We start from the raw sequence: 15,611 nt of genomic DNA on the forward strand, positions 1-15,611 counted from the left end.
AATCATTTCTTCATTACAGCTCATAACTTTAAACTATAAAATATCACTTGGAAAAAAATATTGGCTCAATTAAGAGAAATATGATAATGGTAGAAAAACACATATAGACATGTCCGGGAGATGATAAGATTATTTTAATTTTCCCATTTGCACTGGAATTATTTATTTTACAAATCTCCAGATCTTTTATTACTTAAAGTCCTCTGCTGAATCATGAAAAGAAGCTTAAGTTAGCAATTTTCCTCTGCAAAATCTAGCTGCTAGCATCTGGTGAACACTTGAGTACCTATGGAAATGATTATTTTAAGACTCTATTTCAACATGCTTGGACTCAAAAATCAGCCGGGATCACTCTCTGTATTTTACTATAGGGATTTAAAAACCTGGTATTAGCCCCAGTCTCAAGTCTTTGCAACAGTGTAGATAGGATAGCTGAGAGGATGTTAGTCCTTGCAAGCAGGCTAAGCAGCTGCCTGCCAATTGCCCATGTATTCCTAGACAATAATTGGTTGCATCACCTGTTGATCCCCTTATAGCCAAGCCCTTGTCCTGTCATCACTTTCCCACACTTACATTTATACTTGTCTGGCTTATAGAATTGAGGACCAGTGTTCTTTCTTGTGCCTTCCTGTGGTACCCTTGGGGCTAGTTTCTGTGTCTTCACGGGATGCTTCTCCACTTCCAAAACAGCTTCTGAAGTAGAATAGAAGAGGACAACTTTACTTAACTGGGAAGACTTATAAGAAGCAACACTGCTATCACTAGATCATAGGAGAAACTACATAATAGTAGAGGCATAAATGCAGAATTCAGTGAAAAGTACTATTGTTCCAACAAAATTAAGGGGAAATAGAGATCGCTTTTATGTTAATTAGAGACAATGATTTTGTTTGATGCCATCAAGTATACATTTACTTATTTTTACACATAGATTGCTACAGCTGTGATCTGAAATGTCTCCCAAAGGTCAGTGAATTAAAGGCTTGATTGCTAGTTTGTGGTGCCCTTGGGAGATAGTAGAGCTGTTAAGAGGTGAGGCCTTGCGGAAGGAAGTTAGGTCATTGGAGAAGTGTCTCAGAGGGAACACTGAGACCTTGGTCTCTCCTTTGTTTTGCTTTTGGCTGCCATGAGGTGAGTAGGTCTCTTCCACCATTCACCCCCACCATATGTACTATATAGCCATAGGTCCAAAGCAGCAGGGCCTACGGATCATGGATTGAAACCTCAGAAATGAGGAGCCAAAATAACATTTTTCCTCCTTCTAAGTACCTGACTAACACATATTTTGTACGTGGCCTTTATCCAAATAGACAATGCATAATTTATCTTCATTTTTCCCATGGTTATATGTTATATGTTTAATTTTCAATAATTCAATTTTTCTTTATATAATTGAGATAATTTACAAAAGATTGAGGGGATTTGTTATAGAGGAAGCAAACTTATGAAGAAGTGATAAAAAAAAAGTTCAGGAGAGAAGTTAGGTTTATTTAAGAAAAGCAAATTTTGAACAATACATTTCCATTCAATTTGTATACAAAGATTCTGAGTGAGGATTTATTCTTAGTGTTTATCAAATTAGATCTGACTTTTATTTTTTTATTTGGCAACAATAAAAGCCTTTTTATTTTTAGGTTTTGCTTGGGATTTTGATATAATCTAACTAGTTGAATATAATTTAGAAAGCCTCTATCATCTAGACTTATAAGTCATACGGAATTTATCTCTATTTAATCTGCACATCAAAAATTTCACTCTGTCTTTGACATATTAAAGACATTTTGTTTTGGTGTTTTCCATGGGGTCTGGACTACTGAATATATTTATATATGGGAGCTGAATATATCATCCAGCTTCTGACATGTGGCTTTGCTATAGAGACAGTCTGTACAATATTCGTTCAGGCTCAGAGGATCCAGAAATGGTTTGAACTTTGCCTCAACTTTTGCAAAATCAGATGTAAATGAAGTTTGAGTTAGCCATTGATAAATGGAAACTTCAAGGTATACGATCTGATTATCACTAGTAATAAAGTTAAGCAATAGTAAGTGGACTCAAGAGCTTGACTTTTCCAGTGCACTACATCTGTGGCATAACTCCTTGCAGAAGACTGGCAGCTCACAAACACTGTTGCCTCCAGGGAAAAAGAAGCTCTCCACAGTCTGATTTGATGCTAGAAACAGGATGAAAATACATTTTAGCTATCATTCTTTATTTATTCTTTAATCAATATGTATTGGAGAATTACTAAGTGTAAGGCATATAATTTAGTCTTGGAGAGAGATTATTGAAAAGAAACTAGATACAGTGTTAGCTATCATAGGACTAACAATGTGAGATAGTGATTTTTTCTCCAATGTTTTCTGCTTCCTTTTTTCTACTTGCATAAAAACAGAAGGGGAGAATGATATACAGAATAGATAGAAACACTGAAGATATGAATTATATATACATACATGTGTTATATATAGAATTCAGTCTACTTCTGTCTAAACAGCTTTTACATATACACAGCTAGGTAGATTTTTCTTTTCGGTTGTGGGGGCTGAACTCTGGGCTCTGTCCCTCAGCGCTTCAGCTCAATATAGTTGTTAACTTACGTATTCTATATTACAGACTATTATTATATTTATTTTTATTTTTGAAAATATATTTTATAATTATTTTCAGATTATTATTATTTAGCATGAAAACTTTAAGATACTTTATTTGTTAATTCTGACTTAGGCACAACACACTAGAATATAACAATCCAGGTTCTGGGTGCCAATTTAACCTTAGCTTTGAATCCTGGATTTTTCATTTATTTCTGATGGATATTTGGAAGTCTAATTGATCAAATTTCAGGAAGGTTATTAGACTTTTCAGTTTTCATGTAAGAAAAATTTGGCTAAGTACCTATTACCTTAGGTTTAGTGATGATTAAATGAGTGTATGCATTTATAAATAATAATGTATAATAGTTTCATGACGTTTAGTATTATAAATAATAGATGTAACCATTTCCTAGTAAGTTTGTCTATTATAGTCTGAAGACACCCATATTTAAATTCATATCATTTTCCAAACTTGCTGGAACTTCTAGTTTTGCTCCCTTTTTATTTCCCTTACTACCAAACTCAACTGTTAGAAATTTGGAAAACAAAACAAAACAACAACAAAAAAACAAAGCTGGGCACTGGTGATATATGCCCATAATCTTAGCTACTCTGGAGGCTGAGATCTGCTTCAAAACCAGGCCTGGCAGAAAAGTTGGTGAGACTCTTATCTCCAAGTAATCTCACACACACACACACACACACACACACACACACACACACACACACACACACACACACACGATGAAAAGTGGAGCTGTGGCTAAAGTGGTAGAGTGTAATAAAACCTAAGGGGCACTGATGACTCTGAGTTTAAGCTCCAGGACTGGTATGCAAACCCAAACCCATACACACACAGACACACAGATGCACACAACAATAAACAAAACAAACGGGTTAACGTCCTTGCCTATAGTCTTTTGAAGGATCCAATTGTACTTAAAAATACATCCACTCTCGCTTTCCTCACAGCAGATCATGTAAATCTGCTTCAACACCTCATCTATTATATCTAATAGTGCCTCCTAGCATTTAGAAGGAATCTAAACTTTTATTGGAATTTGTACACCACGAGATTCTTATTTTGCTGCCTGTTTCCTTCTCCTTGTTTTGTACTCTCCAGCCACACTGGCTTTCTTAACAAAATCATAGTGCTCACTTCACTTTTAGTCCTTTGTACTTTCTCTACCTGGCATGATCCTCCTTCCCAACACTAAGTAGATGAACACTATTTAAACCTCAATCTTGAACATTACTTCCTGAAGACCTTTCTTGACCATCATTCTAAAATCAGACATGTTCATATATCTTATTCTTTTCATTCTACAGTAGCAGTTGTGTTTTCCTTATGTAGTTAAATACCTTAGTCACTTTCTCTCTCTCTCTCTCTCTCTCTCTCTCTCTCTCTCTCTGTGTGTGTGTGTGTGTGTGTGTGTGTGTGTGTGTGTGTGTTTGTGTGTGGTGGAGCTAGGGTTTGAACTCAGGTCCTCACATTGGCTAAGCTGACACTTTAACACTTGAGCCACACCTACGGCCTTCCTTTTTCCTGGTTATTTTAGAGATAGAATCTAGGGAACTTTTCTGCCCAGAGTCTGACCTGGAGCAACAATCTTCCAGTTTGCAGCCTCCTGAGTAGACAGGATTATATAGATCTGAGCCAATGGTATCTAGACATCTTACATTTATTCTGCCTCAATACTAACTCTTCTTTCTCATATTCCTGTTTGAAAGCAAGAAATTTGCTTGTTTCATGTGCTAAACACCCTTGAGACCAGAATCAGGCCTACCACATGGTAGGTGTTCTGTAAATACTTGCTAGACTCCTTATAAATATACTTTTTACTTCTGAAATGCAGACTTAGCAGGGAAAAAGAAACATTGAGATTATTTTGAAAAAGTCAGAAATGATAAACTCCATGGGCATTTAAAAAGGCTTTGATGGTTCTGATTAGAGTTAAGTACCTGGCTTCAGTTGTGAAAAAGAAAACTCATAAACAAATCACAACAGTATAAATACTTTTTCTTCAGGAGTGTGATGAGAGATCCCTTGTCAAATCAGATATTTTAAAAGCTGTATCACCATTCAACAGGATTCTTGCTTTGAAATAAAGAATGTTTATTTTCCATCAATATTTTTGTTGCTGCTAAACATGGAATTATTTACTGGATAAGGAACAAGTCTTAGTAAAAAGACTTCCTTTTTAGCTTTGAATGTGTTGAAAATGGTTTTATTTTGGGGGACTGGCTTAATACAAGCATCTATGATGAGAGGTGTTCATTACTGCATTGGGCTAATGAGTATTAAACTGTTGCCATTGGTATGGTTCACTCTGAAACTCAGGAAACTCATGGGTGGGTCACAAGATTCTACAGGAATAAGATCTATTTCTATAAAACCCATGAAAAAAATCTAAACTGCTTTTCTAAACTGCTATTTTAGATATTTCAGAAAGTATATAGTGTCCTGTAACACATAGATTCATAAATATATATATATACATATATATGTATATATATATATGTTTTTTGACTTACTATATTCTATGTTAAGTTTCTTCCACAAAGTAAGGTGATTGTATTCTTATAGGTCTGAAGGAAGAGGAAATGCCCATTTGTTAAACATATCCATAAGGCTAGTGTCCTTGCTAGTTGTGTTATCTATTCTGTCTCAATCCTTCTAACTGTACAATGAATAAATAAAAGCCAGTGAGATGGAAGAGTCCTCTCTTTTGCACAACGTTGAGGGAGAAAGTTGGGAAATCAAGAATCTGCAAACAAAAGGCCTCATCCTCTGGATCTTACTCTAGCATTCAGTTTCAAGATTTGCAAGGGACATTGTATTTTATATTACCGATACAGGGAAGTAATCTGGAACATGACAAATGCTCATTGATGAACAATGTTATTAAATTGGACAAAGGTTTCTATCGGACAGTTGACTTGTTCAGAAATGGATAGACTTAGGTAAAGTAACTTGAGTTCTTGGACATCAAATTGTAGTTGGGTTTCACTTTTGGTAAGGAGATATTGTTTTCAAGATCCATAAGACAGGTTCAGATAATTTAATGGTGATAATGCTCTCCCTTCCACCACAATCAAACTATACTGTATTGCTGATAATCCAGTCAAATGCTGTAAATTAAGCCCTTCCTCAGCAGTGAAGCCTATTGTTTACTGATGATGCTTCAGGTACCAGACTTTGTGCTACTAAATACACTTCAAAAGCAAATAATTTAATTCTCACCACAATTCTATAATAAGAAACCATATATGTAAGATTACTTAATAATATTAACTCATGCTGGGCATCAGTGACTGGCTCATGCCTGTCTACCTATTCAGGAGGCTTAGATCTGAGGATTGCACTTTGAAGCTAGCCCTGGCAAGAAAGTCCCTAAGACTCTTATCTCCAGTAAACTACAAAACATAGCCAGAAGTGGAGCTGTAGCTAAAGTGGTAGAACATTAGCGTTGAGCACAAAAGCTCAAGAACAGTGCCCAGGCCCAGAGTTCAAGTTCCAAGACCAACAACAACAAATTAACACACAATCTCTCTCTCTGTTTTTTTTCTCTCTCTCTTCATATATATATATATATATATATATATATATATATATTTATAGATATATACACACACATACATACATATATATATATATACATACACACATGCACTTACACAAACATTTTAAACATAGCGTCTATGTTTTGTCTGCTTTTCTTTCCCCACCAAATAAGTGAGTGGTTCATAACTGGTGTCTAGAAAACATTTATTGAATTAAATGAAATGTCATTTCTTGTGCTTTCCCTGAGGGAAAGATGCTTATCTCTCACTTTATCCTTTGAAAATCTGACTTTGAAGATCCTTAGGGATGAAGAAGCATTGGGAATTTTGGAAGCAACAAGAAATGTGGAAGAGGCAATGCAGTTATACAATTCAATACATAGCCTACAAAATTAAAACAAATTGAGGGAGGGAGCGCTATTGGGAGGGATGAGTGAGAATGATGAAGGGGTGACACTGATCAAAATGTGCTGCATTTATAAACTGCTTTGTCAAATGGCAATTCATTTGTACAACTACTTGAACATAATTAAAAAAAGAAAAAGAAATGTGGATTGGTTTATCTTGGGTTAGTGAGGAAGACTGATACAAAAGAAGGTTGGAGGGAAAAGAAAGAAATGTGAAGCTGGCTTCCCGGCTTCTTTTCACCACAGAATAAAGCATAAATAAGACAACCAAGATATAAAGGCGTCTGAAGAGTGCCTGAGACACAACACTCATTTATGGCAATGGGTATTGACTGTCTGTGCTTGGAACTGAGCACCTCAGCAAGATTGGGTTTAACTCCAAGAGATGGAGGGTGGTGGAGGCCAGCAAACATCTGAATACATGCAACCTTGTTTTCTGTGCATTTCAGGCCCTGGTTTATTGGCTTTTCTGGTTGCTGATTGTACCCTGATGACTAGTAAGAGTAATGGATGGGAATCTGCTTTGTTCTCCTCACTCAATATTGCTCCCATGGCTTGGCCCACTGACTAAGTTAGGTTCCCTCCAGGGGATTTTCCTGAAATTATGCAGCGTGGGTCTGCAGCCCAGATTCTTCATCTAAATGCCAAAGTCCGCTTTCCACCTCCCACCCCTAGGTCATTAGGCACTTGGATTGCACCAAGCAGATGGGGCAGGGGACTTGCTCAAACAATAGTTTTCTAGAGCCACAAGTGAACCATAAACTTGGGGGGAATGAACCCTCTAGCTACCTGGGACCCTGTCCCCAACCATTACCCTACCTTAAATCCCTCTACCCCTGACTCCCATAACGGCTCCTGTCTCCTGACTCTCCTCACGTCACCGTGGTATCCCTCTTCAACCTTCCATTGAAGTTGATCTGGTCTGTTGAGTTCGCTTTCTGCTCTTTCCGTATTCTAATGCCTTCAAGGCTCAATTTCCTAACAGTAACTATGGCTCTGTTGTGTTCTAGGAAGGCCAGGGACGACACAGCGTCTACAAAGGGAGTCTACTCTCTACAGCTTTGGTTAATCCACAGTCATTGTTTATTAGAACATCCAATGGTTCCAGGAACCACAGCTGTCAAGCAGCCACACAGTGCCGGCCTTCCATGTCCACAGTAGTGCTGTACAGAGCGAAACAGACCCCATACCTCTCCTCTAGGATCTCACAATAAAAACCATACACTTGGGGCAGTGAAAACAATGGGGCAAACAGATGCACAGCTGTGTAAACAGAGAAGTACAACAAATTAGAGGATTTTGGTACAAACTGTTACTGTGTGCTGCTGTTTGTATGTTGGAACTAAGGGGGAATTTTGCAGGTCACAGAACTTGCTGGAGTCCATGTGAAGGTACAGGATGGGAGGGTGAAGGGGAGAAGAAGCCATCCAGTTACTTTCAATAAACAAAAGAAGAAAAGACTTCGAAGCAAGGGGAGAGGGTGTGTTCTCCCTAGCTAACGAATCTGAGGGCCCGTGTATTACCATTTAAGTCTCTCTTTTTCCCCCCTAAGAGATTTGGTTGTAACCAGCCTGGAGAAGGAAAATGAAAATGTATTAAGCAGAGTACAGCCTGCCAAAGAGATTTCTGAAGCCTTCTTCCCACTGGAAACCAGGCTAAAAAGAAAATAAAAACCAGAATGGATTATAATTGTACATTCCACTTATAACCAACTAGCAAAATGCCAATTGATTTTCCAAGGAAATCATTACTTTGGGTGAGTTTTTTTTTTTTAAAGAGTCAATGTTGCCTGCCACTGTCTAGCATTCACTGTCTGACATCCTGAACACTGTCAGAAATGAATCTGGACTCACAGAATTCAGCTGGAAGCAAATTCCAGGCAGTTCTCCCTCTTGGCCACCCCAGGCTGATAGGTATCTTTATTCTTTTAAATATATCCAGATAGGGAATTTGAAAACCTCCTCAGAAATCTTTTCCAGAGTTTATAAAACCTTTACTGCAATAAGATCTTTCCATCGAACTTAAATTCCTTTGGTTGTAATTTAAATTCATTTCCTCTTCTTCGTTCCTCATTAGACAGAAGACTGCTACCCCCAAATAGCCATTTCTCTAAATACAGCTGTGAACACACAGCTCTTGCTTCGTCCATGGACACACATGACTTCTATTTCACATGGCATCTATTTATAATCTTTATTTTTCTCACTTGGCTTCTGACTTTGTCCTCAAGATAAGTAGTATAGATCCTTTAAAATTGTGTTTTATTAATTGATTTCAATTTACAGATATTGACATGACAATGTTCTGTGTCTATTCTAGGCAGACTTTATTATCTGCTTCATAAAGATCTAAAAGAACATTGTCGGTTATACTTTATGTTTCCCTGGAAATGGGTGAGGTAATAGTCCCAAGACATGGATGGCCACTTCTTAGCTCATTAGTAACTTTGAACAATTTACATCTAGCTAGCATGATAGAAAAAAAGTTTGTTCACACCAATACAGTGAAGAGATGGACTAAATAATTTTAATTTGGTGTTCATCACTAGTTCCCAAGTATGAATATATGTTCTTAATATTCGTTTGGACCAAACAAGAAGCTAGTTTCCCTTAACTACCATTTGTTTGACCCACAATGGTTAATGACAGTAGTTTTTCAAACATCAGAGCCTCTAAAAGTTATTTTTAATTTTTCTATTATTTACATATTTAAAAATAATTCCTCTTTGGTTATGTGATACCTATGTATCACCTATGTTTACAGCTCAATTAGTTTCTTCATATGCCAAATCATTTTTAGTTAAAAAGATCTGAATGCTTTTTCAGGGTATCATATAGGAAACAACTATTTTATTTTGATTAAATAACATTTTAGGAGACTGAGAGGGACATTGTAACTCTGTCTCTTTATGGATATGCTTCCTGCCTTTTATGCCCCAGGATCTTCTAGACATATCCTAAGGTAAGACAAATTGACAATATTATACACAAAAGTTCCTTTTAAAATATAATTCCTTTGTCCCCTAAACTTAAATACTGCGCAACTAAATATGTTATTAAAATAATGTTCAAAAGCAAGATTTGAAAGTGGTTTATGGTCACAGTACTTTGGAGGTAGACTCTTTTCCCATATGATCTATTGTCAATTTTTTACTCGTTTCCTTTTAAACTTTTGCTGCATTTCAGATTAAGCCTCAAAGGGCACAGCCAGGCTAACCATATCACTTACATCATAAAAAAAAACCCAACAAAACCCAGTGCAATATTCTCAGGGGTTTGATAATACAGGTAGATTTTCTTTAGTATTTTATTTTTGACTTTTTCTGCCATCATCCTGATTTTCCCTTGCCTTTTCTCTTGTAGATACACCTTAAAATTTTTTTCCCCTTTGGCTCAAATATGTATTTCATCAAGCCTAGTAGCCACTTAAACCAGGGATTTCTGAATTTGATACTCCAGATGACAAAATGGAATGAATATTTCTTTTAACTTGGTCACAAGGTGGTTAACAACCAATCTACTCTGGTTTTAAGCCATTTCCTTTGCTCTCTTCCAGTCATTGCCATGTCCCTCTCTTTTCCCTTCCCTCAGCTTGGCTCCTTCCGGTTTCTATGCTACCTGAGCACAAAACAAGGGCTGTGAACTTACTGGATGACTCATTGGTCTGCTGAACAGTCTGTTGACGTTTTAAATGTTTCTCTTAATACTTTTGTTCTGTCTCATGCCACATAGCTCACATCACTTGTCCATGAGTAACACTGGCATGGTGCCAGCTGGCAGCCATCCGGTTTGGAGTTAGTGGTGAGCCAGGGGAATGGCAAACTTGCAATCTTCGGTGTGACTCCTGTGTTCTGGATGGCTTGGGGAATGCTCTTTGCCGCTCCTTTCATTTTTCATATTCTTCTATTTTTTTTCCAGTTCACTAGCTCTCTTCTGTCTAGTCTCCTGTCTTCTCCTTTCATTCTTTACATCCAGAAATCACTCAGAATGCAGGGAGGGGAAAGGAGGGATTAGCAGGTCCCTTAAGGGGTCTTCCCATTTGCTTTGAGGTTCAAAAATGCTGTGTTATCGCTTAGAGTTCTCAATCTAATTATTTTTCCCTCATTTTTGATTCCAAACATGAAAATTGCTTTTTCCTTGGCGATAATTCTAGGCTTTGGACACATAGCTAGTTTTTATTTCTTTACACAGGAACAACTAAGCAGTTCATTTTGTTATCATGAACTGATTTACAAATGGCTGAGTGGTAGGGAAGCCTGTTTACGTGTAGGTTCATCAATACAGATTTCAATTTATGTTATCTTACGATAACATACAATACGATACGGTAACAACTCCCTTTAAACCTTCTACTGAAGGCAATCTAACATTATAATCCTTACACAATGTCATCTCTTTGAATTTTAAGAAAGGATTATTCCAGCTAATGGAGGGCCTATATAGGAAAGGATCCATGGTAAAAGAATGAATTTTAATAGGCATCAAGAACACGGTAACTGGAAAATCTCTAAGAATCTGGATTTTTTTGTTGCTGTCGTTCTATTGCCACTTACTTCCTCCCTTGCAAATCATCTGCCTATCACTTAGTATTAGAAAATAATCTTCATTCTGAAATGGAGTCAGCCATATACAGGGAGTTAACTTGCCTTCTTTGCTAAAATCATGGCAAAGAAATATCTGTGTGTTTATTTATAATGTGGTATTGTGAAGCTACAATTGAGAAATTTTAAGAAATTCTGTGATACAACAGCTCTAATTGGATCCATTCCTACTAGGGATTGTTTACCTAAAGGAAGTGGATTCATAAGCTTTAGAATAATTTCAGTTTTATAGACTAATGTCACAAAGATAGGACAGAAAGTAAAAGTAATCAATGATTATCATTCTAACAAAGTGCCTTAGCAATTGTGTCAGTATGCAAATGAATACCAAAATTGATTTAGTCAAAGCAAGGATTCAATTCTGAGAATCCAGTGACATGGGAGAAGCTAATAGAATAGTAGTGCCAAGGCTTTTAATGATTGTAAATTATTAAATTGCATGATCTTAAAAATTACTTCTCTGGGCACTGGTGGCTCACACCTGTAATCCTAGCTACTAAGGAGGCTGAGATCGTGGTTCAAAGCTAGCTGGGCAGGAAAAACCGTGAGACTCTTATCTCCAATAAACCACCAGAAAACTGGAAGTGGTGCTGTGGCTTAAGTGGTAGAGTGCTTGTCTTGAGCTGAAGAGCTGAGGGACAGCACTGAGGCTCAGAGTTAAAGCTCCATGACCGACCAAAAAAAATTACTTAATTTATTGTGCTTTACTATTTACAGTGATAATGCTAAGATTCAATCATTTGGTTTCTAAGCACTTAAGTACTAAAATTTTGTGATGATTCTATTTGTATTTTTGCACCTATGTGATCTTTTATGATTTAATGACCTAGAGTGGATTTTAAGGGTAAACACAACTAATGTTCTAGGTTTCTCTTAAATGGATCATTTTAAGTGGTTTTTTGGATATTTTGTGCTTTTTCATCAGAGTGATATCATCAGATTAAAGATTTAAGGCTAGGGCTCGGAAGGTGGCTCAGTGGTAGAGTGCTTGCCTTGCATGTATCAGGCCCTGGGTTCGATTCCTCAGCACCACATAAGCAGAAAAAAAAGCCAGAAGTGGCACTATGGCTCAAGTGGTAGAGCGCTAGCCTTGAGCTGAAGAGCTGAGGGACAATGCCCAGGCCCAGAGTTCAGGCCCACGACCGGACACCCCCCCCAAAAAAAAAAAAAAAAGATTTAAGGCTAAAAAACACTTTCACCTGGCATAGATGGAGGTGGAAACATAATGTTGTTAGTTTCTACCTTTATATAAATAGAGAGATGATAATATTGAATAGTACTTTCTTCTTACTGAATGTTTATTTTGTGCCAGGAGTTTTATATGTAATTTATACAATTTATCATAAAGCCTTCCCATAAATACTATCTCCTTTTGTGCATGCAACAACGAATAGAGCTTTAATGGCTTTCCTAAGGTCTCTTAGAACTGAAATTCAATTCTAGGGTTTACTTCCTCTAGGAAAGGTCTTTCTTGCATGTGACAGATTTGAGGGAACACTATTTTTGTCATTTTGCATATGTCTTGTTTCATATAAAAGTAGGAAAATTTGAAGCAAATGTTGAAGGGTTAGACACTTTAGAAATAGGACTTTTGAATTCTATCTTACATTTAGGCCAGAATTTCTAAGGGATTGAACAATCTTATGACTAATAATAGCATTTGCAGTCATGAGGACTGAGATAAAAATGGAGCAAACAGCAAGCTTTAAGGTCAATCCTTCAGCACCAAAGGGTTAGAAAAATATGTTACTTCCTAAGTTCAAATGTCATACAAAAAATGCTGGGGACTGACTACAACTGTGGCCATGCTATCACTAGGTCTTCTGGTGGGAGTGTAGGTGACAGTATTGGATTATAAGAGGGCCTCCTGTCACATTTCCTGTCTGGTTTTCTATTTTGTTCAGCACTGTGACAAAAGTGTGCTGAATGACTTAATAAAGTTTATTTTTGTAGAGGATTAGAACCTACCTATAAAAATACCATTGTCAATATTAATAACTGAGTCTATATATTATCTTCAGGGAGTCAATGGCTTTGATTTTGATTCTAATCATTCTGACAGAAGATATGTCTTAAAAGTAATTTTTTCCAGGGTAATTCCTGGATTCTTGTTTAAGACACTGCACTGATAGATAAGCTTTCAGGGGCTGTAGGAATTCAGATAAACTCATCCTCTCTTCACTGATGTAAGAATTAGAATGTTCAGAGAAATCTTTTGCCTATGTTCAGGGACTGATCAAGTGTAGTTAATATATCTACTGTAAGAGCTATTACGTTCCTTTATACCAGGTTACTTCTATATTTGTCAATTGTATGATAGAGAGTCCAGTAAACTGGGATGTGGCACACCAGGGTTTAATTTAGATTGCAGTAGGTATGACATAGCAAGCAGTTTGCTGATTGCATATTGGCCAACCTTAGGATTCTAAGAGTTATACCAATATAACTTAAAATGACTTAAATAATGATAACCTGAGAAGTGTCCCACGATGAATGCATAAGACCTTATAATTTTCTTGTAGACTCCATAAAGTATGGAAATGCCATGGACTGTTTAGAGATGAAATCTCCAGGAATCCACTAGTCTTAAAGATTGGTTTAGAGGACTAAGCATTTCAGGTTCCCAACCCAACCCCATTTTTAGCATTCCTCCTTGCTAGTGATTCAAACAAATGACTCCTTTCAATGGAAGGACTTCAAGATTAAAAGGCATGCCTTTGCTTATTGTCTCATTTCCTCAGATTCCAGGGAGAATTATTTTCTCATTGCTGATAGTTCATGTAGCTCTGGATCTAACAAAGTTTTGCTTGTCCTGAGATACATGCAGACACAGTTACATAGGGAGGTTATAGACTGCTTGTAGATACAAATTCTGGAAACCAAAATAACCTCTTGAATCTCAAGAAAATCTTCAGTCAATTGGAAAACAATTACTCATTCTACCCATTTGTGTTAGGATCATTCACTAGGAGCCAGTCTCAGAATGACATTGCTACCTATTTATATAAAAATATTCTAGGTTCTCCTCTTTTTTTTTTCTCATTTCTTATTCCTTAGCATTCACATTAATCTGTCATTTCTATTTTTAAAAATGTATCACTAATATATTCACAAGTCACTGACTCTGCTACTAGTTCAAGCCTCTATCATTTGTCATTTGTTTACTGTAAAGTTTCTTAAATGTTCTTTGTTTTAGTCTTGTGTACCCTATTCTCACTCTCCAACAGTAGCCATGGAGGATTCATTAAAATTATGAGCCAAATCATACCACTTACCACTCATCTCATCTCAAGTCCTTCTATAAAGCAAATTCTCCTTAGCCAACAACATCTGATATGAATCTCCAATCTTGACGTATAATGTGCTTGTTGCTTTTAAATTTAAAAAGAAAACCAACCATAATGACCTTTTTGCTGTTCTTGAAACCTATCATGCTATTGCTATCTCTAAGAAATTTGGATTTGCAATTCCTTTAACCCAAAACATTATTTTTTCAAAATTTTAACTTATTCTAGTCTCAGAAAAACTGTTGTTTCTTTCGAGGGGTTGACCTATATGAAGTAACTACTGCCTCCCTCTTTGCCATGGGCTACAGCCTCATTTTACTGATTCTTTTTGATGCTTGATATCTGGGGATGTTTAGTTGGTTTCTTTATTATGGTCTATTTTACCATTGAAATGACAGCCATTTTAGAGAAAGAACTTTTGTCCTTTTCTTTAGCTGTACTCTGGAGCCTGAAGTCATGGTTCATGTATTTGGTAAATGAACGAAGTATGGGTGGATGGATGCATAATGGACAGATAAACAGAAACAGATCCCTAGGTTGTTGCTAATAAACATAAAGGGTGATGTTCACAGGAGGTCTTAAGGATGCAGAGTGTCTTTAAATTTTAAAAGCAGAAAACACAGTTTTCCAGACAGGATCCGTATCATTATTAATTCTATTGAAATTTTCGGGAGCACAAAACCCCTAAGATGAAAGTGACATGTGTCCCTTGTTACCTTAAGCACTAGGAATGTTATGGAATGAGCTTTAGAAACGGCTTACTTTTTGTCAGCTGCTCCAAATACTTGTGCTTTGCTTTCACAGGGGAGGCTACCCTTAGGGAAATAGAATGTAATACCATGGCGGTGACATTGATATGGGTCAGCTTTTAGGAAGTCCAGTAGAGCACAAAGTCAAAAACAGATGGTGTGGATACAGAAAAAGATAGATCTATTTGCATTATAGCCACAATAGTGTGGTGGTGGTCTCTGGCCTACTAATCATGAATGCATATGCTCTTAGACATGTCCAGGGAGAAATATGACAGAGGCTCTAGTTTAAAATTTGAACATCCGAATTTGTCATCCAAGTGTATCTACAGTTAAACTCCCTGTTGGATAGATTTTCCATTTGCCTCAAATTAAAGTGTTAACCTGGATATATCCAGTTGGCCTTT

At 36.8% G+C, this 15,611-nt stretch overlaps 1 protein-coding gene across 2 annotated transcripts in view; it reads right to left on the reverse strand.

Moving 5' to 3' along the window:
• Window positions 1-15,611, reverse strand: part of Col8a1 (collagen type VIII alpha 1 chain) — a 134,274-nt gene that overhangs the window by 50,281 nt on the left and 68,382 nt on the right. For both annotated transcript variants that reach the window (XM_070030397.1, XM_070030398.1), the window contains exon 2: window positions 574-693. The gene's annotated coding sequence lies outside the window, so the exon portion shown is untranslated. The remainder of the gene's footprint in view (window positions 1-573; window positions 694-15,611) is intronic.

This window comes from Dipodomys merriami, unplaced genomic scaffold, assembly GCF_024711535.1.
Source record: "Dipodomys merriami isolate MVZ:Mamm:240054 unplaced genomic scaffold, mDipMer1.0.p SCAF_2, whole genome shotgun sequence".
In the NCBI taxonomy this organism is placed as follows: domain Eukaryota; kingdom Metazoa; phylum Chordata; class Mammalia; order Rodentia; family Heteromyidae; genus Dipodomys; species Dipodomys merriami.